Source organism: Myodes glareolus, chromosome 7, assembly GCF_982192425.1.
Source record: "Myodes glareolus chromosome 7, mMyoGla1.1, whole genome shotgun sequence".
In the NCBI taxonomy this organism is placed as follows: Eukaryota; Metazoa; Chordata; class Mammalia; order Rodentia; family Cricetidae; genus Myodes; species Myodes glareolus.
This window is the reverse complement of record NC_142032.1, coordinates 29,883,861-29,906,714: the sequence shown is the minus strand read 5'-3', so window position 1 is coordinate 29,906,714 and position 22,854 is coordinate 29,883,861. Positions and strand designations below refer to the sequence as shown.

At 44.2% G+C, this 22,854-nt stretch overlaps 1 protein-coding gene across 7 annotated transcripts in view; it reads right to left on the bottom strand.

Annotated features, from left to right (window-relative positions):
* The window catches only part of Sgms1 (sphingomyelin synthase 1), a 265,051-nt gene that overhangs the window by 149,651 nt on the left and 92,546 nt on the right, over positions 1-22,854 (bottom strand). For all 7 annotated transcript variants that reach the window (XM_087907991.1, XM_087907994.1, XM_087907990.1 and 4 more), the window contains one exon: positions 18,306-18,386. The gene's annotated coding sequence lies outside the window, so the exon portion shown is untranslated. The remainder of the gene's footprint in view (positions 1-18,305; positions 18,387-22,854) is intronic.

Genomic DNA, 22,854 nt, shown 5'->3' with positions numbered 1-22,854 from the left:
TTTGACAATATCCATTTTAAAGGAAGGTTGGAAGACCGTGCAACACTGCACAGATAATATATGATAGAAATGAGATCAGAATAGAGGCCTAACTCCAGTAGCTATACTGTATACATTAGATACACAGCCTAATTAATGTATACATTAGATACACAGCACACCTTACCAAAAGTAACAGCAGCTTTACTTATTCTCAAAGGGTGAAAAAATGTAGAGAAATATTTCTGAGTTAGCTCTTTCAAGTCACTGACTACATGCTAAGACACACGCTGCTTCTGTGCATGCTGTCTTTGGTTGCTGGTCCAGTTTTGGTCTTAGTCTCCAGACCTGTCCCTGCGAGGCAAAAAGTCAAGCAAAAAAGTCAGGGGCTCCTCCCATATAAACAGCTAGCATAGCAGAATTATAGTGTGTTACAATTTAGCACCCAAATCTGTGTGATGGAAGGCTGGATTTCTGTTTTCTTTAAAGCCCAGTTGAGTGGTTAAAAAAGAGGAAGTGGGGCTAGGTATTTGTGTTAGTGTATGAAGAGCAACAAAGGGTCCAGGTGATCCCTGAACTCAGATGTTCCACTGTGGTTCTTTGACTTTGCGCCGGTGCCGTGGCCAGAAGCATCCGATGAGAACTGCGGCTCACACTTGGAGAGTCCATCTTCCAGCTCTGCCTAGCTTTCTCATAACCTGTCCTGCGGCTGATGAGCGGCCAAGGCAGCTGGAGATCAGTGTGGAAAGCAAGCCATACTGTGCCGTGCACAGAACAGCTAAACTTGGGCAGAAGGCGGCCTGGTTTGGGTGCTGAACACATTTCAGCCCAGGGAGCTCTTCCGTTTACAAGCGGTGTGTCTGAACATAAAACCTCAGTCATAAGCCCAGGAGCATCTGTATGCAAATATTTTTGTATCTGTTGTCTTTGTATCATAGCTCACAGTAAGTTTTTTTTTTTAAAGAGAAAAATTAATCCTTTTATTTGTCCTTAGCTAAAATGAAAAGCTTAATCTGTGGCAGGATCAGTAACCCCAGTCCTCTCAGGTTGGCTGGAAACTCATTTGAGTTTCAAAAAGAAACAAAAACAAAACCATGACTCAACCAGGTACTTGCTGAGGCCATAAATGCATACAGTCGGATGGGGACAAATGAGTCACCCAAGTACTTGCTGAAGCCACAGTGCATATAACAGGGGCTGGTAGAGACCCTTGTGGTATTGACTCCTTTCTCCTAAGAGCCCCACCCAGGGTCTGTCAGGCTGTGGAGCTAGGGAAGGTGTCTCTACTATGGAGTCACCTCAGCATTGGCAGGGGGGCAGTGCAGATCAGGCACACCTACAGAAGAGATGACCCCCAGAGTGCACAGTTCCCTCCACCCCAGCCAAAGTTCAGACCTCCAAACCTGTCTATCTTCAGCAATGGCTGCCTCAGGGCTAGGAAACCTTCTGCATCTCCACCCCTTCCCTGGCCTGGAACACTCTACCTCCATCCTACAGCTCTCTAGGAGAAGGGGATGACCCTCCTGGTCATATGTGAACCCTGAACTCACATATATTAAAACAGTACTCTCTGAGCACTAACCACAACTGTAATCAAGTCATTTCTAGAAATGAACATCCATGGGGGCAGAGTTCATACCAACTGGACTCCGTTTTTTTATATCCCCAATGCTTCAAAAATAGCAAAGTCCAATATACATTGGGCAAAGAACGAGGCGTTCCAGGTACTTCCATGTGCTCTCTCAAGGGCAGCGGGAGCTCCCCTCCTCCCTGTTTTGTATATCCCACAGACTTCCTTCTTCAAAACAGCTGTAAGGAACTAGGAAAAAGCCATGCGGAAAATCAAAATGAAGGTCCAGACTGAGTGGGGTAGAGTTTCTTGCCGAGTCTGAGTTCATCCTCCTGAACAATATTCTGAGGAAGGTGCCAAAATAAAGCGAATACCACCTAAGATCACACGGGTCAACCACAGAGCCAAACCAGCTCACATGAGTAAGTGGTGCCAGATAGAAACAGGAAGCAATAGAAAACCCCCCAAACCCCTCGAGGCCTGTCCATTGGGGCCCTACGGCCTAGTACCAAATGTAGCAGTCCCCAGCGTTCTAACACCCAGTGTGGGTTACGCAGCTGCTCAGTCCAAGCCGCCCAGCTTACGGGAAGGTCCAGAAAACGACAGGAGCTGCACAAGATGACACAGCTTGTTGGTAGGGAGGTCTGGTCAACAAACTCCGCCCCCATGCGCTCATCCACCCTCAAGCACTGTGTGAGCTGACGAAGGCAAAGAGAAGGACTGTGACTGTCTGCTCCCCTATAGCTGTCACCGATCTGAGTCCCACAACAAGTCTCTTGTCCCTGCATCTCCCTGCAGCTGCTCTATTGAGCAACAGAGCGCAGAAACACCGAAGCCCTGGGCCCCGGACAACTTAGCTGGGGAGTAGGCTAAGCAGGCTAGCAGCTGGAACCTCTTATCAAACTCTCTGGGTCACCAAAATCACATTTTAAAAACATGCATGATTACCCTCTGTGCAAGAGCAGGGGACAGAAAGAGGCCTGAGCCATGGGATACACCCCTGCATACAAAACAGCACGTGAATCTCTGCATTAAGTCTGATGTATATGGAAGTTTAATTTCTATGCAATCAACTCCCTCAAACCAGTAGTTTGAGGGATGACCTCAAACCAACTACCTCACCCATTCCCCCAAACCAGTAAGTTAACAACTAATGTGCTAGTATCATAATACCACTTACAAGCCACCAACTGAACACATGAGACTCTTCTAGGGACGGCATCCTAATTGGCCTCATTCCATGCTCAGCAGCTTCAAGCTGGTAAGGCACACTGTCACCACGGTGTGGTGACACAAAGAGAGAACCATATACACATTTTCATCATTCTTGAATTTGACCAAATTGGGACGGAAAATACCTCGGGGGAAAATACATCTGTACCGAACATGCACAAACCTCTTCATTTAAATCATGTTAAATTAGGCATTGCAAATAATCTGGAGATTTCTGGAGTTTTCAGGAGGGTATGTGTGGGTCATATGTAAATATTGCCTCATTTTTTACCAAGGTGCTTGAGCATTCTCAGATCTTGGTATCTGCGGGGCCTTCTGGACCAATCTTCCCTGATTACTGTTCGCTCCAGCACTGGTGGGACCTTCAGTTAAGAAAGCAACGCAGACTCACCTAACACTATCACAGGACACAAACACTAAGGGTCTGGAGGCTGGGGATGCACTTCAGTGACTCCTGGCCTGATGCCCGTGGTGCTCTGAGTTTAAACCCCACCACTGAAAGATGAAGAAAGTTTTAGGGTACACAACTTTGTGTAATATCACCAGGCAGGAAGCAGAGGCAGGGTGATGAGAACAGGAGAATTCTGGGAAGAGGAAAGCACAGTCTGCAGTCATCACCCAGATGCAGAAAATGCAACATGAGAATGCCATGTTGATAAAGGTACCAAGCCACGTGGCTAACACAGACAAGAATTATGGGTTAACATAAGATGTAAGAATTAGTTAATAAGAAACCTGAGCTAATAGGCCAACCAGTTTATGATTAATGTAGACCTCTGTGTTTTTCTCTGGGACTGAACGGTTGTGGGCAGGGCAGGACAGGACAGAAATCTCAGTCAACAAGGTAAGGTACCAAAGAATGCTGGCAGGCCCTAGAAACTGGAAAAGCCATGAACACAGGCTATCTATACCCTCAAGCCTGTCAGAAGCTGAGTTTTGCCCTGTGTGACCTATGTTGGGTTTTTGAGACCTGCAAAACCTTGTGCTACTCCATCTGCAAATGCTCAGCTGATTATGCAGCAACAGCAGCAATGAATACAGGAGAATAAATGTGATGTATTACTTGTCATTTTAAATCTTTCACATTGTCTGACTCCTATTACACCCATTTAGTTGGGAAACAAATGCTTTGCCTTCCTTCGACGTCATGACTTCCCAAAGGCAAGAACTGCATGTAAGATTCACACTCTCAAAAGAAAGAAATAGGGAAGGGAAGGAGGGAGGGAAGAAGAGAGGGAAGGAGGGAGGGAGGGAGGGAGGGAGGGAGGGAGGGAGGGAGGGAGGGAGGGGAGGGAGGGAGGGAGGGAGGGAGGGAAGGATTAGGACCAGAAAAAAATAAAAACCATCCATATAGCACTCTTTTCTGAGACAACATTTACACATCAAGGCCCAGCCCTGCACAATGATTTCGCCTCATCGCTCTTTCTGTGGTGATTCCAACCACCCTTGCATGGTCTGGTCCACCTCAGCAGATGGTGACAACTCTTCTTCCTGAGTAAACCCAACAACACCTCATGACAGGCACGTGCACTTGGTCAATGAGCAGCAACTGTTTACTCAACCGAGCTGACTACCGGACAGAAGCAAAGTCAACCTAATCTAGTAAAACCTACTTTAAACCAACAGGGAGCCTCCTATTGGAGAAAAACCCCTTGCAATTATTTTTTTACATTTGAAAATCTATTATGGGGGAGGAAGTTGAAAATCTCAACACAGTTGTCATGGTCAAGGAACAAAACAATCTGAAATTTTGACTCTACTAATTATAACTATCAAAGGCAGAGCAGAAGAAGATGAATGAAATTTGACTAAATGTTCACACATTAAAGCCTGAATCACTAAGAGCCATAACCTGTTACACTCTCCCAGGAACACCAGGTTAACAGGCATTGGGACAGCACCCGCCTCTATGGTAAGAGTTATTCCTGTTGCTTAGAGGCCAAAGTCCTAATGAGGCTCAAACATACATCCAAACAAGCCAGCACATGACACTATAAAGGTTTCAATTCTTATCCAACTAGCACGAGAAAACACTGAATCTTCATAGCATTTAGGGCTAAAGTAATTATCAGTAGTGTTTTCAGTTTAAAGTCTGTAGGCAGAGGCTGCTCGGTTGTTTCCTGGCCACCCAGACCCGAATAATAACACAGAAACTATATCAATTGCAACACTGTTTGACCAATAGCTTAGGCATATTTCTAGCTAACTCTTACACCTTAAATTAACCCATTTCTATTAATCTGTGAATGACCATGAGGCTGCAGCCTACCAGTAAGGTTGGCTGGCAGCTGGCATCTATCTGCTTCGGCAGCTACATGTTATCTCTTTGACTCCATCTACTTTCTAGATCTCTGTTTGGATTTCCCGACTGGCTTTACTCTACTAAGCCATTGGATGAAACAGCTTCTTTAGTAATCACTGGTAATAAAACATATTCATAGCATACAGAGGGGAATCCCACATTAAAAGTTCATTTTAATGAGGTCTCATTTGCATTCAGTAACCCATCTGTCTTCATGTTCAGCTCTGTCAGTTCTGACAAAAACATCCACAACCAGAGCAGAGAGGGGGGGGCAGGGGAGAGAAGGAGAGGGAGAAAAAAATCACTTCACTCATTCCAGATTTTTCTCCCACTTAGTGCTTCCATCTTCTCTCCTTGTCATCCGTTCCCGGCTAAAATGGTTTGTTTCCAAATTCTACACTTCACCTTTTTCCGGAATGTTACTCGAATGGATCCTACTCATCACACCCTTGTGAGCTTGGGTTTCATGCGTTGTGACAAACCTGACATTCATCTGCAGGGCTATGTTGCTCTTTACTGCCAGTGAGTAGCATCCCTCTAGTGAGGAACCTATTCTGACGGACAGACCAGTTCCTTTATCATCCACTATGTGCCTTACGGTTTTAGAAAAAGCTGCTAGGAATGCTAGCCTAGAGGTTTTTGTGCAAAAAGCCTTTCACTTCTCTTGGATACATACCCAGCAGCAGAAGTGCTGGCTTATACTGGAAGAACGTGACTGCTTTTTGAACAGGCTGCAGCATTCGCATCCTCACCAGCAATGTGTTGAAGAATTCTAGTTCCTCAGATCGTTGCCCAGGACTTTGTTTTGTTCAGTGTTACTGACTTTGGGGCATTTTAATCAGTGCATTGTGTTTCTTAAAGCTCTTTTATTTTAAAATAATTCTAGATTGACGTAGAAGTTGCAACTCTTCGAGTTCTAGTACATTCTCCACCCAGTTGCCCTATCTTCCATAACTACGACACAATGGTTAAAAATGGGAACTTGAAATTATATAGAATACCAGTCACTACACTGTAGACTTCTTAGATGTCACCATTCACTAGCTTTTACTTTTTTTGTGTGCAGGTCTATCAAACTTGGTATGTAAAGACTTATACACAACCACACTCTCAGTCAGAACACAAATCTGATGCATCAAAGTGCATTTCATTCAGGAAGTGTTCTTCCCTCACTTTTTATCCCAACAAATTTTGAAAAGCAATTATTTGGCTGGAGAGACTAGACTCAGTAGTTATGAGCACTGATTGCTTTTCCAGAGGGTCCAGGTTCAATTCCCAGCACCTACATGATGGCTTCCAACCATACGTAATTCCAGTCCCAGAGCATCTGGTGCCCTCTTCTGACCTCTGCAGGCACCACACATACACACCTGGTGCACAAACATACATATAGGCTGGTGTGAAAGAATAGTCTGCATTCTGTCAATCATGTTTTAAATAAATGTTGATTGGCCAGGCAGGAGGTGTAGGCGGGAAAACCAGACAGGAAATGGAAATGATGCCAGGAGAACAGGAGAATTCTGGGGAGGAGGAAGTTGATTCCTCCCACTCCTGCCCAGACCACAGAAGCCGCGGGATGTGAGCTGCCCCACTGAAAAAGGTACTGAGCCACATGGCTAAAATAGATCAGAAAAATGGGTTAATCAAGATGTGAGAGTTAGCTAATAAGTAGCCTGACACAATGGGCCAATCAGCTTTATAACTTATAGAGATCCATGTGTGATTTTTCTCTGGGACTAAACAGCTGGGGGGCAGGGCGGGAAAGAAACCCCCAAACAAGAAGGCTCCCCTCATGTTACAATAGGCAAAACATTCAGATGCATAAAATAATAGATAAATCTTTAAGGGAAGAAAAGCAATCATCAAGCAGGGCACTGTGACTCGTGCATGTAACAACAACAGAACACAGAAGCAGGAGATCAAGCTCAAGGCTAGCCTGGGCTACATAGGAAGCTATATAGGAAGCTCCAGGTTAGCCCGGGCTATACAGGAAGCTCCAGGCTAGACTTGACTGCAAAACCTCGAACCTAATTTTAAAATATTACACAAATGAGACAGCTATCTCCTCCACAGCTGCTATGAGCAAGCTGGAGTTCAATTTTCAGGTCCTGTTTATGCTGTCAGAAGACAATAGCCACTGCCTTCGAAGGAACTTCGAGTAGATTCACATGCCCACACAAAGCTGGCACACACTACCCACGGTGACAAGTCACCAGCGTAGTCTGGTTAAGACTGAGAAGAAGGTCCTAGCAAGCAAACCCCACACCCAGACAGTGCTCCAGGCCCTCCACAGAAACGAAACAGCCAAGTCTCACAACGGCTTAAGTATTAGGCACACAGCCAAGATGCTCTCAAAATAGAAAGATCTACCCAAGATCTCCAGGGCTTAAGAGCTTTACTGGAGACCACTCGTCTCCTTGGATCAAAGCTTGACTCAGAAGAGATACAGAATCGTCAGTTCTCCAAGTGATGTTATCTCAGGGACACCTTATGGCAACTTTCTCCTACAGGCCATCCACCATCATAGCCCGTTGTTTCAGATGCTCTCAGGAATAGTGAACACTGGACCCCATTACCAGCTATTAATTAATATCCAGCATGATCATCTTTTCCAGTCTGTGGGACGCACGCTGATAGCCAGAATTGTTTCTTACTCTTTCAGTCTGCAAACATTCTGTTACTAACCTCCACTGCTATTTGTAACCCTATCTTGTGCCACCTCCTTGTTCAATACCAATAGTCCCAGTTACCCGATACATCTCTTTATCGCCTGGTATCGACACCCCAAGTTCCCAGGCACATGGTAAGTGAATCAAAGAACGTTTTGCAAAAGTGAAGTGTGATTATCAAATTGCATTATTAGCAGCAGGGTTTTGAGGGAGTGGACTGAGAAACAGACTGGTCTTAAGGGAAAAGAAATCACTCAAAGATGCAGTATAGGCAGTCTAGTTTGAGAAGTATATCATGAAGCAACTAAATGTCGACAGGGAGCTGCCTATGTGTCTGAAAAGGACAGGGGCAGAGAAACAGGAGGTGACAAGCAGAAACAAGACATTCCCACACACGACTGAGGCTCGCAAGCAGCCAGGCAGCACTGTAGGGGGAGGCAGATCTTCCCTGCTATCGTGAAGGTCGATGGAGCAAAGCGCAAGCTGTGTCTTATGACTTCATCGCTAAGGGCTTCTGCCGAGAGCTGTGCTGGCAGAGGCACAGCGCTCAAGAAGCATCAAGAATCCATAACAGCTGGGATGGAAGTCGTCAGGACATCCTCAAGAAAAGGGGTGGGGCGGGGGGACACTGGCAGAAAGTCTCTTTCCGGAGAGACTATCTTTTCACTGCCACATCTAATGTTCGAATTGCCCTCACGAGCACACTCCCAGGAGACCCTAGTCCAAGGCGATGGCCTGGATTTGGCAGACTCTCAGCTTGTCTCTCCCCTGCTGACTCTCCTGAGCCAGCTCTGAGAAAGTTCAGGAGCCAAGGAACTGCTAGTTAACTCAGACATAGCACGCGGCCCTGCATTACAGCTTGCTTCTGCACACAAAAAGCATTTACATTTAATGATTCAGCAATGAAAAACCTCTCAAATCAAAGGGTGCTCACAGTACCACCCATGATTCTAAACAGCCCTAAGCACCGATGCAATCAATCACAGGCTTCTCAGAGGGCTGCCTCCTAACAAGCAGTGGGCCATGTTGACCTTTGTCAACCCACAGCATCCCTGAGTATGGCCATCTGAAAAGGAGAGGAGAGGGTACCATAGCCCACCAGCACTCTTTCTCCTCCGGGACTGTCTAGATAAGGTCAAGCATGCTATCAGGGAGCTCCCAGGCAATGACCTAAAATATATACAGAAACACAACAGATTCTTGTGATCACATTTGGTAACAGATGTGGTGCTGGAAGACACTGAGCTGCTCTGATGGGAATTCCACTCACGGCCACACAACGTCAAGTGTCACTGATTGCCTGCTTCTCCGCTCCCTCATATAACTAAGGCTCAATTGGAAAGAACCTGCTTCCTAGTTACATAGCACCCCATGTGGTAAGAGAAACGAGCAAGGGCAGGCAGTTATGGGCCTCTGGAAAAGGTTTTCAAAGTGTGTAGACGCATCTCCCAGCTCTGGTCTGAAAAGGTCACCCCAGCTGTGGTCCCCAAACAAGGACCCCTCTACACAAGGACTCCAGTCTCCGGAGTGACCCTCTCTGGCCTCTTTTCTACCACCCCAAAATTGCCCTTCTAAATCAATACAGCCAGGAATGCGGATGATAAAGTATGGCACGCGGGCTTCTCCAGCTCACAAGCTAAAAACAACTGAAAGTCACGGGGAGGACCCCGAAATACCTCCCAAGTATCCAGTCACACAAGAAGTATTACAATCGTCAATTTAAACACAAACACATCAAAGGCACATTTACCAATTAATGAAATCTTTACCAAAGCTTTCCAATGAGCTCCAAATCGAGCTACTTAAGCACAAACTGCCATACTGTCTAGACACCTGTCGAAGCAGGTGGCACTTTGGTACAGAAAATGGGCCTGAGTGATGCTCAGCTTGCAGGACACTGCTAGGGAGTGGCAGGGCCACTGCAGATGACCCCAGGAGAAAGGTCGCGCCTCGCGGATTTTTAAAGCCAGGAAGAATAACTACAAATCAAAGCCGAGTCTTAAAAGTCATTTCAACTTCCCTCTTCCCGGGGAAAGGAAGCTTATTGTTAACTTCAAAAGGTCCAAACGAGTTATCAAAAGCTGCCTGTGAGCAGCGTACAAAAGATATTCTGTACGGTTTATCTACAAATGCCAAAAAATGCACTCCCTTGCAATTATGCCTCTGCCTCCATGCTATTGTGTACTATTTTAGCTATTTCTGAATAAAACAGTCTAAGCAAACATGCTCATTTTTCCTAGCTCATCATGGAGCAAAAAGAAGGGAGACTAACATTTTGGTGACTGCCTATTGCGATGGTTATGACTATATTTGGCTATATTATATTTGGTTATGATTATATTTGGAGATGGAGCCCTGGGAAGTCATTAGGACTCGAGGGGGCCGTGGTGGTGCTGCTTCTACGGAGGCACTGGTGGCCAGGCTCCCACACTTGCCATCTCACCACGCACGGTGCTTCATTTGTGCTATGATGCAGCAAGAAGACCCTCACCAGATGCTGGTCCATGCTTTTAGACTTCTTAGGCTCCAGATCTATGAGCCCAACTCACTTATAGTCTTTATAAACCACCTGACTACAAACTCGATTGCTGGAAAGCAATGCACACATATGATCTCACAGTTCTGGAGGTAAGGTTCACAGTACATCTCACAATGCGTTGGAGGGCAAGGTTCCTCTTAGAAGCGCTGAAGGAGAACAGGGCCAGAGCAGGCCCCCTGGGCTGTGTTGTACTTTGATGTCTGCTTAAATCTCATGTCTCCTTCCCTGACACTGGCCACCGTGTCACAGTCTTACAATGAATTTCATGTGGGTTCATGTGATCCTACTTGGACCCAGCTCCAACACCTTGTTTAGATATGACTAGATAATTTAGACTCCTCTTCCTGTCTTGAGATTCTTAGCTTCATTATAGTTACCGTATCTTCTGCTACATGAAAACACACTCCCAGGTTCCAGGGGTCAGAATATAGACATCTTTGGGCGCCATTACTCTGCTTCCATGATATGCTGGCTATAAGTCATGACAATGAAGCTCTTTGGAGTGCTGAGTGACTTTTACAAATACAAAGGGGATGGGGAGAGAGCTCACTTAAGTGCTAGATGGGCAAGTCTGAGCACTTGTGCTTGGCCCCCAAGAATCCAGGAAATAGGCCTGAAGTGACAGGTCTGGGAAGGTGGAGACAGTGAGGTCGCTGGCACTCACTGGCCTTCCAGTCTACGTCAGTCGGGAAACTGCCGGGCTAATAAGAAACCTTGTCCTCAAAAGGCAAGATCGAAAGCAATTGAGAAAGTCACTCAATGTCAACCTCTACATGTATACATGTGTACATGCATGTTGTGAAATAATACCTTAACTATGTAAAGGTGTGTTACATGTGTTTAGCTGCAGTTTTAGTTATGTAACGATGTATAGCTATGTTTCTGCTGCATTTGTTTAACTATGTAAAGATGTGTTGCTGTTTCACTTTGCCTGCTTAAGGCACCTGAATGATCTAATAAAAAGCTGTACGGCCAACAGCTAGGCAGTAGAGGGATAGGCAGAGCGGGCGGCAGAGAGAGTAAGTAGGAAGAGGAATCTAGGCAAAAAGGGAAGAACAGAGAGAGAACAAGGGAGAAAGTGAGGGAGGCATCAGGGCCGGCCAGCCAGGCAACCGTCAGAAAGACACAGAGTAGGACATATATAATGAAAGAAAGGTAAAAAGTCCTGAGGCAAAATGCAGATGAAAAGAAACAGGTTAATCTAAGCTATAAGAGCTAATGGGACAAGCATAAGCTAAGGCCAAGCATTCATAACTAACAAGAAAACTCTGTGTCATGATTTGGGAGCTGGTTGGTGGCCCAAAAGAAACTCTGTTAGTCACACTCACATAAACATCTAAAACACACACAAACAGGGTAGGGAGAGGAAGAGAAAGAGAGACTCAAGACTATTAAGTGGCTATAAAACCAAAATACTTGGGAAGCACTGCTCTGGCAAATGCATAGATCAAAGCGGTTATAAGGTGGGAAAAGCATGCTTGAGGAAAGCTAAGTGGTTAACCAGAACCATACAGGCTGAGTTCAACTTCAAATGGGACCAGCATGGTCAGGTTATCAATAAAGCAGATATGGCTTCCTCTGTACCATGCTTCCAACTTCTCAGCACCTAACTGTTGCGGAGGCAAAACAAACAGATGAACAAACAAATTATCCTGTGGCCATTTGTTGTTGGTGGTGGTGGTTTGTTTGTTTTGTTTTGTTTTTCGAGACAGGGTTTCTCTGTGTATCTTTGGCTGTCCTAAAACTTACTCCATAGACCAGGCTGGCCTTGAACTCATAGAGATCCGCCTGTCTCTGTCTCCCAAGTGCTGGGATTCAAGGCACGTGCTTGCTTACCAAGCTACTCCTGAAGGAATTTTTTAAAGGTGAACTGGCAAGCAGGTAACAACTTGTAGTCGAAAGGGTTTGAAGGAATCTTAACTTTCCAAACCATTGTTCAGAAGTATACTAGTCTCAGACAGAGCAGTGGAGAGACAATGTGCAAATGGCCGGTGGTTCACAGCCAAGGCAAGAGAGACAAGTAATCAGTGTCACCACAGGGGCAAACTGCTGGAGCCCTAAGAACCAGAGAGTGCACTTGGCAAAGCACTGCCCTGAGTTCCGAAACTGGGCCTGGTGACCAAAAGGAGATTCACAGTCACTCTGACAACTACCAGCAAGACCCAGTTTTAAACATCCTAAAAGACATAGCCATTCGGAATGTCACATTATTAGGCTGAACAACATCGGGTCCACAGTAAGAAACTAACTGTACTTGGGTGAACCATGTTAGAAATGATTTTGCCTAATTTATACACAAGAATAAAAACATTTTAATCACACAAGGGGCTCTCACTAATCACAACCTTCAAAGGAACATGTTTAGAGTAAAAATAAAAAGGAGGGGCAGAGCCTCAGAGGGCCAGCATCTGCTGCCAACAGAGTCAAAGCTGAGGCTAATGCATTCTTCCCCCATAGCCAAGTGACATTCACTAGTGACAGGCAGTCCAGAGGGCTGGCCAGGGCTCCCTGGAGAAGTGTGGCCATGCCTGGCAAGCTTCTTCAGTCCTATACCTCACTTCCCCCGCCCCCAGCTCCCTGTGTAGAACTTCAAGAATGTTCAGCCAACCCAACACCACTTAAAAAACAAAACCCAGCAGCAGGGCCTGAACCACTGCCAAAAAACAAAACAAAACAAAACAAAACAAAAAACCCAAACAAACAAAAAGCAAAAACAAAACAAAACAAAACCAAGACTGTAAGGGCACAGACATAAGGAACTACCAATCCAAGCTGAAATCCAAAGGCAGAGAAACTGCAGAACTTTCTAGCATTTTTATTTCTGTGAGGAAAACACCAGTCAATCTTTGGAGAGCCTCCAGTCACAGCTCAGCATTTCCCAGCAACATTTGCAGCGCCTGCCTTTCTAAGGTTATGCTGGCATTACAAAAGCCACAATGCCATCCTTAGAACCAGCAAAGGATAAAGATCTTGTGGATTAGAAGCATGCCTTACAGCCCAGTTTTATCACTAATTACACACACACACCTGTCAAAATTTTGTACCATCTAAAGAGGTATGACTGGGCTTGTTCTGCGAAAGAACAAAGAAAAAGGAGAAACTATGAAATCAGCAATTATATTGGACATGCAGTTTTGAAGTATTCCAGACGCCCAAGCCCCAAGGCAACTTAGTATTCTATCAATGAAATCTTTCATTTTGCCTTCCACACCTAAAAGAGGACAGGCCAAACACCGAGGGTGCTCACACAAATGGGACCTCTGATTCACACTAGCAAACAGCGTCTTTCTGCACTCCATGTGAAGAAGAAAGGCATCCACAGGCAGAGCCCACGGTTGAATCTTATATGTGTTGTAGTCTGGATAGAAAGAAAAACGACACTTGAACAGAAAATAGACGGTGCAATATAGGAAGCTGGGCCTGAGGAAGCATCGCTTTGTTTTCTTGTGTGTGTTTTAATCACTTGGGCACTCCTAAGACAGGAACTGGGGTAGATTTCTGCTGTACAATAATCTTGGATAAAAGCTAGAAAATTATGTTTTAAAATGGACTTAATGCAAGGGTTAGCTTCGGGTACAAACACCAGATCTGCGAGAACATGGCAGCAGCCACGCACTGAAACTTAGGCCAAGACTGTTGAAGAGTAAACTCAGCAGAATGAAGGAGCTGCGGGAGACAGCTAAGACTTCAGGCACAGGGGAGGGAATCTAGACATCCTGCCTTCCAGAGTCTCCTGGAAACAAATAAGCAAGCAAAAAATGGTCCTGGGTTTGTAGTCTACAGAAGCTATACCTTGAGATTCCAGGATAGAATTATCAAGTGACTTGGTAAGGCAGGGTGAGGTAAGAAACGTGTCTCATTGTTACATAGCCCGGACTGGCCTAGAATTCATTATGTAGCACAGGATGACATAAAATGTAGCAATTCTCATGTCTCAGCTTCCCAAGAGCTGGGACTATAAACAGTGACACCATGCTTGGATCAATTTTTGTTTTTTATTGAGATAGTGTTTTCCTATGCTGCCTAGACCAGGCTAAAACAATGGCTCTGACAATCCTCCTGCCTCTGCCTCCCAGACGCCAACCTAGACAACTGGTATTGTTACCTGTGATCTTCTCAAATAAAAGCCTCATTTGTATTATTAACAAATAACAAACTCAACCCACACATCAGGGAAGAAGAAAACAGACTCATTTGGAGTACTAAGAAGTTTAAATCCTGGTATTAACTAATATAAGGTATGAAATAAGTATTTATTGTTGGTTAAAAATAAGAAAGCAGAATGACCTCATCAAAAATATTCTCACAGATATTGAAAGCAGAAATAGCACTTTTGAAAAAGAGAATATAAGACCATTAATAGTAAGATCTCAAAGAAAAATTCAATACAGCAGAAGAGAAAATTATTAAATAGAAGTTCAACCTTGAGGAAGTCAACAAAATGCAGCAGGAAAGAAAGCAGACACCAAATAGAAGCTAAAGATGCTGAGAGGAAAAAGAAGCTCTGACATTCACTAACCTGTCAAAATGACAGAATAAGTAGGCGATCATGTTTAGAACACTAATAGCCAGTGCATTTTCAGGACTGCTAAACAAGAAAGCTGCAGATACATGAAATGCACAATTAAAAACATGCCAAAAAAAAATAGAACTGCACATCACCAAAGACAACCTTGGAGTAAGTTAAGCCATTCACCAAAGACCAGCAAACAAAAGCTTCACAGATGTCTTAACTCTGACAAGAAGCGCAGCACTGGCACAATGAGAGAGCGTGTTTACAAGGCCATCTGGAAGTAATTTAATCCGAGAAATGGAAGAGTGAGAATCAGACATTCCAGAAATTAAAACCAAACAAAAAGAGGAAGGACAAGCTGATACGAAAAGTGGAAGACGTGATAAAGGTGTAGAGTTAAAAACAAAGAAAAACTGTCCTAAAATTACGAGTTTCTTTTTTATAGTGACACAATTACGTAAGTTTGACAAAATCATCTAAGTTCAGAAAGAACCCTGTGAGTTTTATATTATTCTGGAATGGAGTCAGAATACTTGAAATGCTGACTGAGCTTTTTTCACTGCCAAGTGTGCGTAGAACATTCAGGACAATTATTAGAAGAGAAATTCAACACATAAAGGAAAAGGGGAACTGAAGAAAAATATGAACCAACAGAAACTTCGATCCAAAGCAATGGAAATGGACCACACAGGGAAAAAAAAAAAAAACAATGTTCCATTATATTCCAATAAACAAAAGAGAGATAGGCTGCATTCATCCTGCATGGAAAGAATGAAAGAAGCCAACACAGCTCTCAGGAGATGAGGTAGGAGGATCTCAAGTTCTAGGCAGCCTGGGCTATAGGGAAAGACCCTGGCCAGAATAGGAGCTGAGGCCAGAAGACGAGAGAAGGAAAAGACTGAAAGGCATTGTCTACATTGAAATTGTGAGCTCTGTTCTCCAAACAAAAGACGCTCAATTTCGTGATTCACCAAGAAGAGCAAATTAGAATGTAGTACCTCACATACTAGGAGGGCAACAAAAATACCAGATTTTTGGAGGGAAGCGAGACCACAGATGAACTGCAATGGATTCTACCTATAGATCCTGTTCAAGCAATAAAAGGTGATTCATTACAATTACACACAACAATCACACAACACACCCAAGCAAAAAAGGCAAGTTGTAAAAACGTTACATAAAATATATCATTCATATCAAGCCTGAAAATAAGCAAAACTTAGCAGTACTGTCTTTATGTATACTGCATATATATATTACACCAGGCATAGTAGTTATGCTAGACTGGCAACCGACAGAGACATAAAGACACAATTTAGGTCATAGAGTTAGCTTTTATATTCTAGGTGCTAGTGATATATTTTTCTGCAAATATCTCTTGACCCCAAAGGATCTGAACTTTTGCTGGACCTTGCAGCTAGGCTAATCATGCTGCTTGGAATCATTTAAGGCTGTGTACTTGGCCTGCTGCTCCACTGTGTGCTCAGCCTATTTGTCTTTAACCTGCCTTTAAGAGAACAGAGTAACATACCTTACTACATCTTAGATTTCCCATGCAAGCTTTTATAAATTAAGCTAAGTGCACAGCTTTAATCTTAAAGTATGTGCTCTCCCATGCCCCTGACCCAGAATAATGGTATGTGTGTATGTGTATGCTGTGATAAACAGTCAACAGGCTGGAAGAACCTTAAAACCAATCACCACCATAGATGCCAGAAGGAGCATGAGAATTTGTCTTGACAGCGTTGGTGGTACTGTTAAATGCTCTTCTGTGTCATGGGGGTCAATAAAGTAACTTTTCCTTGTTAAGATTCTGCTAAAGATTCTGTAGAGTCCTCTTTCCATGTCCTCTCTGCTGTTCAGTAAGTTCAAAATAAAGCCCTCTGTAGGGACAGGGAGATTCAGACACACCTGAGCACAGGTCACAGGCATCAGGCACAGACCCCCCCAGGACAGACAGATTACAGGTCGGCCAGCAACTACAAACTACAGTAAGAAGGTTCAAGGAGGGTAGTGGAGGGTTGGAATTGGGGCTTGCATTTGCCAAAATTAAGGAGAAACTGCTTTGTTTCCATTCCTTAATATGATATTGACATGTTTTGAGGCCTTCTGAGTTATCTTTATGGCATTAACCAATACACGCTGTGAAGGTCTTTATTATACCTCACTAGCACTGTTAGCATCCCTGGCATAAGCTGTCCAAATGTAAAGAAGACAGCATATTTGCTAGCTGTAATCTTCTAAGAAAAAGACTTCAGCTGAAAGCAAACCTGGACTAAAGGGGACTGCCCCTGGATGATATCCCTGAGACTTTCTGAAATCTTTCAAAATCCTGGGGCTTGTATGACTCAGGAGGAGACTGTTTCCTGTGTGCAGTCTGTAACTGCCTAACCACACTGCCTCCTCTAACGGAGGAGCTGGCCTCTCCAGTGCTTTTCCTGAACCTCCACAAAAGATAATGGCCTTTCCTTGTTATGAAATATTTAACTATGTAAAAATATGTTACACTTGTTTATGCTGTGGAATATTACTTAATGTGTAAAGGTGTGTTACATTTGTTTATGCTACATTTGTTTAATTATGTAAAGATATGTTGCTGTTTCACCTTGCCTGCCTAAGGAACATGATTGGTCTAATAAAAAGCTGAACAACCAATAGGTAGGCAGAAGAGGGATAGGTGAGGCTGGCAGGCAGAGCAGAAGGCAAATAAGTAGGAGATGTAATTGGTGTGGGAGGTCTTTTTGTCTATGTGTTGCTTTTATTGGTTAATGAATAAAGAAACTGGCTTGGCCTGATAGGGCAGAACTTAGGTAGGCGGAGGAAACTAGACTGAATGCTGGAAAAAGGAAGGCAGAAGGAGAGACACCATGGAGCTGCCAGAGTCAGACCTGCCGAATCTTTCCCCGTAAGTCACTGCCACATGGCAATATACAGATTAATATGGGTTAAATTAAGATGTAAGAGTTAGTCACTAAGAAGCTAGAGCTAATGGGCCAAGCAGTGTTTTAATTAATAAAGTTTCTGTGTGGTTATTTGGGTTCTGGGCAGTCAGGACAAACATGCAGCCTCCTCCTACATGAAATCTTGGCTCAGAAGAGGAGAGAAGAAGAGAGGAAAGAACGAGGGAGAAAGAGAGAGATACCTAAGGCCAGCCAGGCAGGCGGCCACCAGACAGACAGACACAGAAGAGGCAGGAAAAGTAGGACATACAGAAAGAAAAGGGAAAATCCCCTAGGAAAAAGGAGATAAAGAGAAACAGCTTGATTTAAGTTAAAAGGGCTAGCCAGAAACCAGACTAAATAGGCTAAGTATTTATCACTAGTAAGGAGTCTCTGCGTCATAATTTGAGAGCTGGGTGCTGGCCCCAAACAAAGAAAAAGCCTGGGACATTTCCTTAGCTGATTTTTCCTTGAGCTACCACAAAAGACAACAATCTCTCACCGCCACCAGGGTCGGACACTAGGTCTCAAAGAGAGTGAGTGAGGCGCAATTTCACTTACCTGTGCTACCTCGTATACACACCCTGCTGCACTCCAACTGTGCCGGAAAGGTCCCAGCTCCTTCAGCCACGTAAGCTTTGCCTGGAATAACAAAGGCAGGAAATGAGAGAGAAGTCAACAAAAGAACCAAAGAGTCCTTTACGGAAAGAAACTCATTTAATCGGGTAAAATCTTCACCTTTAAGAGGAGAAATGACCACCCAAATTAAAGGAAATCTCTAGTTTGGCCTGAGCCATTTTTCATCTCTAATCAAAGCTCTAAGTAGTAAGCCAGTGTTTGTGGAAGAAATCATTCTAATTTCCAAAGAGCAGTAGTGTGCATTTCCTCATTAGAACCCCACAATCCTGAGGATATGATACTTCTGGGGAATATTCTTTTTAAACGTAGCAGTAGTTGAAGTTCTCAACGGTTAGAAAACTTCCTCCCAAACCACTCGGCTACCAAGTGGCAAAGAAGAAATGAGAAGGTTGGCATACAGCTCAGCCGGCAGTAGCCTTGGGTTCATTTTCCCCATCCTGTGGTTCCTGAACCCCTGCATTTAGGAGTTGGAACCAATATTGTTTCTTTTTGCATTAGATCTGCTGGTCTAACTTTCCACCCGACAGATGCAGAAACGCCTTTGTCTACTCTTGGAGTAGAAAATCCATACCAGGGCAACTGAACCGTTATCTTTCTCACATACCCAGTATTTCTTTGCCCTGAAAGTCATATTTATCATGGCAGAACATTCACTTGCTCTCTCCCACACACACATTTAGCACTTTTGTCTTGAGTCACATGAAGATCAATTTCACACATCATGGCCCCTTTTCTCGAAGAACGTCAGAGATTATTCCCAAAGACTAGAGATACTCTCATACAATTGCAACGCAATCATCAACCTTGGTACCACTGACACAGATGCTTTACCCACTCCGTATTCAGTTGCCCTAATAAACAAAAATTTTATGAGACTTCTTCCAATTTGGGATCCATCCCAGGGTTAGTATTTCACTCCTATTTTTCTTTAACCTGAAACACACACAGCACCTGTTTGTTGCCACAACACCTAGAGAAGAATGTAGTTCCTCCCTTTTAAATTGATGGAGCATTTCCATTTCAGCTTCTCTGACCTTTCCTTGGCTAATTCTGGATGAATCAGAATGGCTTATGTTTGCTCAGCTGGAAAATTCCCTAAGTGAGAAACTCTGAATATTACATCTGAAGGTACGAGGTCTGTCCTGACCCCAAAGTAAAACCCACTTTATTCAATAAAAAGAAATCACGCATTTCGCCTTACAACAAATACTTCATCTAGGGGAAAATACTTTAATACCACCCAAATACCTTGTCCTACACCTCAAAATCCCCTCTCCTGTCCTCTGTCACATCAACACTTGGAAAACTGAGGCAGGGGGATCATGAGTTCAAGGCCAGCCTGAGATACATAGTGAGGCCCTGCCTAAGACAGAAAAGAGGTGAAAAAGGAGAAAATTTCGCAGGTATCCTAACCTCTTCCTGTTCCGTATTTAGACAGCTGCAGCGCACAGACTCCAATGTTCCTTCCACGTAACTACTAGTTCCTTATCAGCACTCTCCATCCTTGTTCACCCAGTGAAGCAGCTGGGTTCCGTACAAACACATGAGTCCTGCTCTCTCATGACAAATCCTGTGCTTTACACTGGAATTCAGACCTAGCCAGGGAGAGTCCCTCAGGGTGTCTACTGTGTATTTTCAACATACTTATTATCCTTATTTTTCTTTCTTGCTCACATTAAAAAATGTTCAGGACTTAATCTTGTATCTGTCCTTTCTCTGTTCTGGATGAAGTCATTTCTCCAAAGAGTCCTAGGGTCTTTTCCGAGAAGAACAAGAGACCGGGATCCTCAATGACGGTTTCCAGGCAGCCTGTGTCGCCCTGTTGACCTTTGCTCTAAATACGAGCCACGTGCTCCTTTCTGCCAGGAAGTAGACAAGTCAAGGGGCTCAGCTCAGCTGTGGCAGCTAAATTACTGATCGACCTCACCAACTGTGACTCCAGGGTCTACATTTGTTTAAGATGGATTCACTTTGATCTTTATTTCCCTAGCACGAGCAAGTGGCCTTCCTCAACAATCCTGTCCTTACTCCTTGAGATGTGTCTGTGCCAATCTGTCGCCAGCATGGCTCAGGGGCTCAAGGAACACACCTTCCTGCATCTGTGTTTCTGTTCTCTGCCTGGATACAGCTACTCTCTGCTATCCATGATCTTATGGATATCTCAACTCTCAAGCGCTTCTTTCTCCATTATCTTGCTGTGCGAATTCCAGCCTCAGTGGCCCTGAGAGACCTGCCACCTCCATGCTATGAGACAGCAGGCTCTCCCAGTGCTGGCCACATCTACTTCGGCAGAAAATGGGCACAAGTCAAATACCAGGACAGGACAGGGGACCTTCAAATTACCCTCTTCTCTCATGGGTCACAGTCTTGGCCACCTGTTGTCCACTGCCAGAGGCTTCATGAATGCAGTGCCTGTATTTAGTGTGGAAATGTAAGATCAGCTCTAGCTGCCTCTTTTTGTCCTCATGCCTCCAACATTAGGTAAGGCTGCACTGGGAACGGTGAAGGATCACACCTTTCAGCACATTTTAATAAGGTCTGAAAGGATTCCAGAACAGTCACTTTCTGGCACATTCTTAGCTATGCACCTGTTCACTTGGGCTGTAAGCCCCAACATCCAAACTGCTCTCTAGGATGGAAGTGATTCCAGATGAGATGGCAAAGAAAGGTCTCTCCTCACTCTAGAAAACAGACGCTCACTTCATGGCTGCCCCCACCCCAACACAGCTGTATTTCTATGACTCCAAGTAGCACAGCGAAGCACTACAGTCAAAGCCAGCAGTCGGTTGCTATGGTACATATTTCCTGTTTATACGCACATACTTAGGAGTGAAGACTTTCCATGTGAATCATTTTCTGATGCATTTTCATTTTTTTTAAACTACTAACCACATATCTCGACAGAGAATTAGAAAGCAGTCAAGAAAAAAAAATACAACCTCAGACACAAAGCTAACAAGAGAAAAATCGGAAGAAAAAAAACAGTATTTTCATCACATGCTGTAAAGAAAGACAATTTTGTATTTCTATAAAACCAGAGAATTTTCCTTACCTGCCCAGACTAGATCCACACTTACTGCTGTGTGCATGCACACACACACACACACACACACACACACACACACACGGAGTAGGGAGAACCACAACAATGGGAACCTCACACTACTGTCTCAGCAGACTTTTTTCCACGTGAGAACTCCACACTGCAGCTAATCTAGTCCATGCACAGGCAGCCTTGCCTTTCTTTGGTTTTCTTTGGTTTTGCTTCAAATGACCCAGAAATTAAAAAGCAAGTGTGATGTAATGGTGCTGACCTCGCAATCTCTCTCGACCCTACCATTCTCCACCCCTAGGAACCCTCAGAACACCTTCTCAGAGGTCCCTCTGAATCTCCAGTGGAATTCTGTTTCCACAAGTCAGCATGGCTCCTTCTCCACACAGATTCCTCTGTGGGTTCCCATTTCCCAGGAACTGAATGGGAGTCCCTTGGGCTGATAAAGCAAGACCTCCATGCCTGGTCCCTGTCTGCTCTTCCGTTCATCTCCCTCACTTCAGGCCCCATCTCTTGTGAAAAACCCTCAGCCTCTCTAGTGAAGAATCCTGCTTTCCCTTCTTCCTCTTGGCTAATTTGTTGGGGTATGACAACCCCTGAGAAATTCTTTTGTGATCACTGTCTAAGGCTGGCTTAGTATGCCACCTCAGTGCTCCACCTCAGCGCCACCATAGCGCTGCTCTCCCAGCACCTGGCCACCTCTGGAAGAAATAAAGGCAGAACTGTGATGATCCCTTCCGCCGTGCTAAGCATGGATGAGCACTCAGTCTCCACATGTTCTTTACAGAAGATGCTGGTGTTTGGCCAACAGGATGCTATTACCCTCAGCTCATTTCACAGACAATCACATAGGCAAGGGATGCAAGAGCATCCCAGTGTCACAGCCAGGAAGTGGCAGAGCCAAAGAACTCCAATAGCTAAAAATTTAACAGGGTAATGAGGAACACAAGGAAAAGTCCCAGAACGTCGATGGCGATCTTGGGACAACATTGAAGAGACAGTGAGATTCGCTCATCTGAATCCTTCACTAGGCCCATATGGAGTTCTCAGAACATAGGCTAAGATATGACAAGGAGATGGGCAATTTCTAGAACCCAGAAATATACACATGGATCAATAAATAAGACATTAAAAATTGAAGATACAAAATTCATGTGGAGAATTTAATCTAGGAGAAAACCAAAGAACAAACAGGGAAACCATTAACATTTGACATTTTAAGATCTCCTCTATTATGAGGAACAATGGACAGAATTTTTACATTTTCAAAGAGAGAAAATAAATAACGAAATAATCTTTCACTGTAAAGTATGAGATTTTTAGCTTCGATACAAGGACTTCCCCAAAAAACAATAATTTTAATCTAAGTAACATGTAGTTTATGTACCCACAACTATGGGGAATGGAGAATGCCCTGAG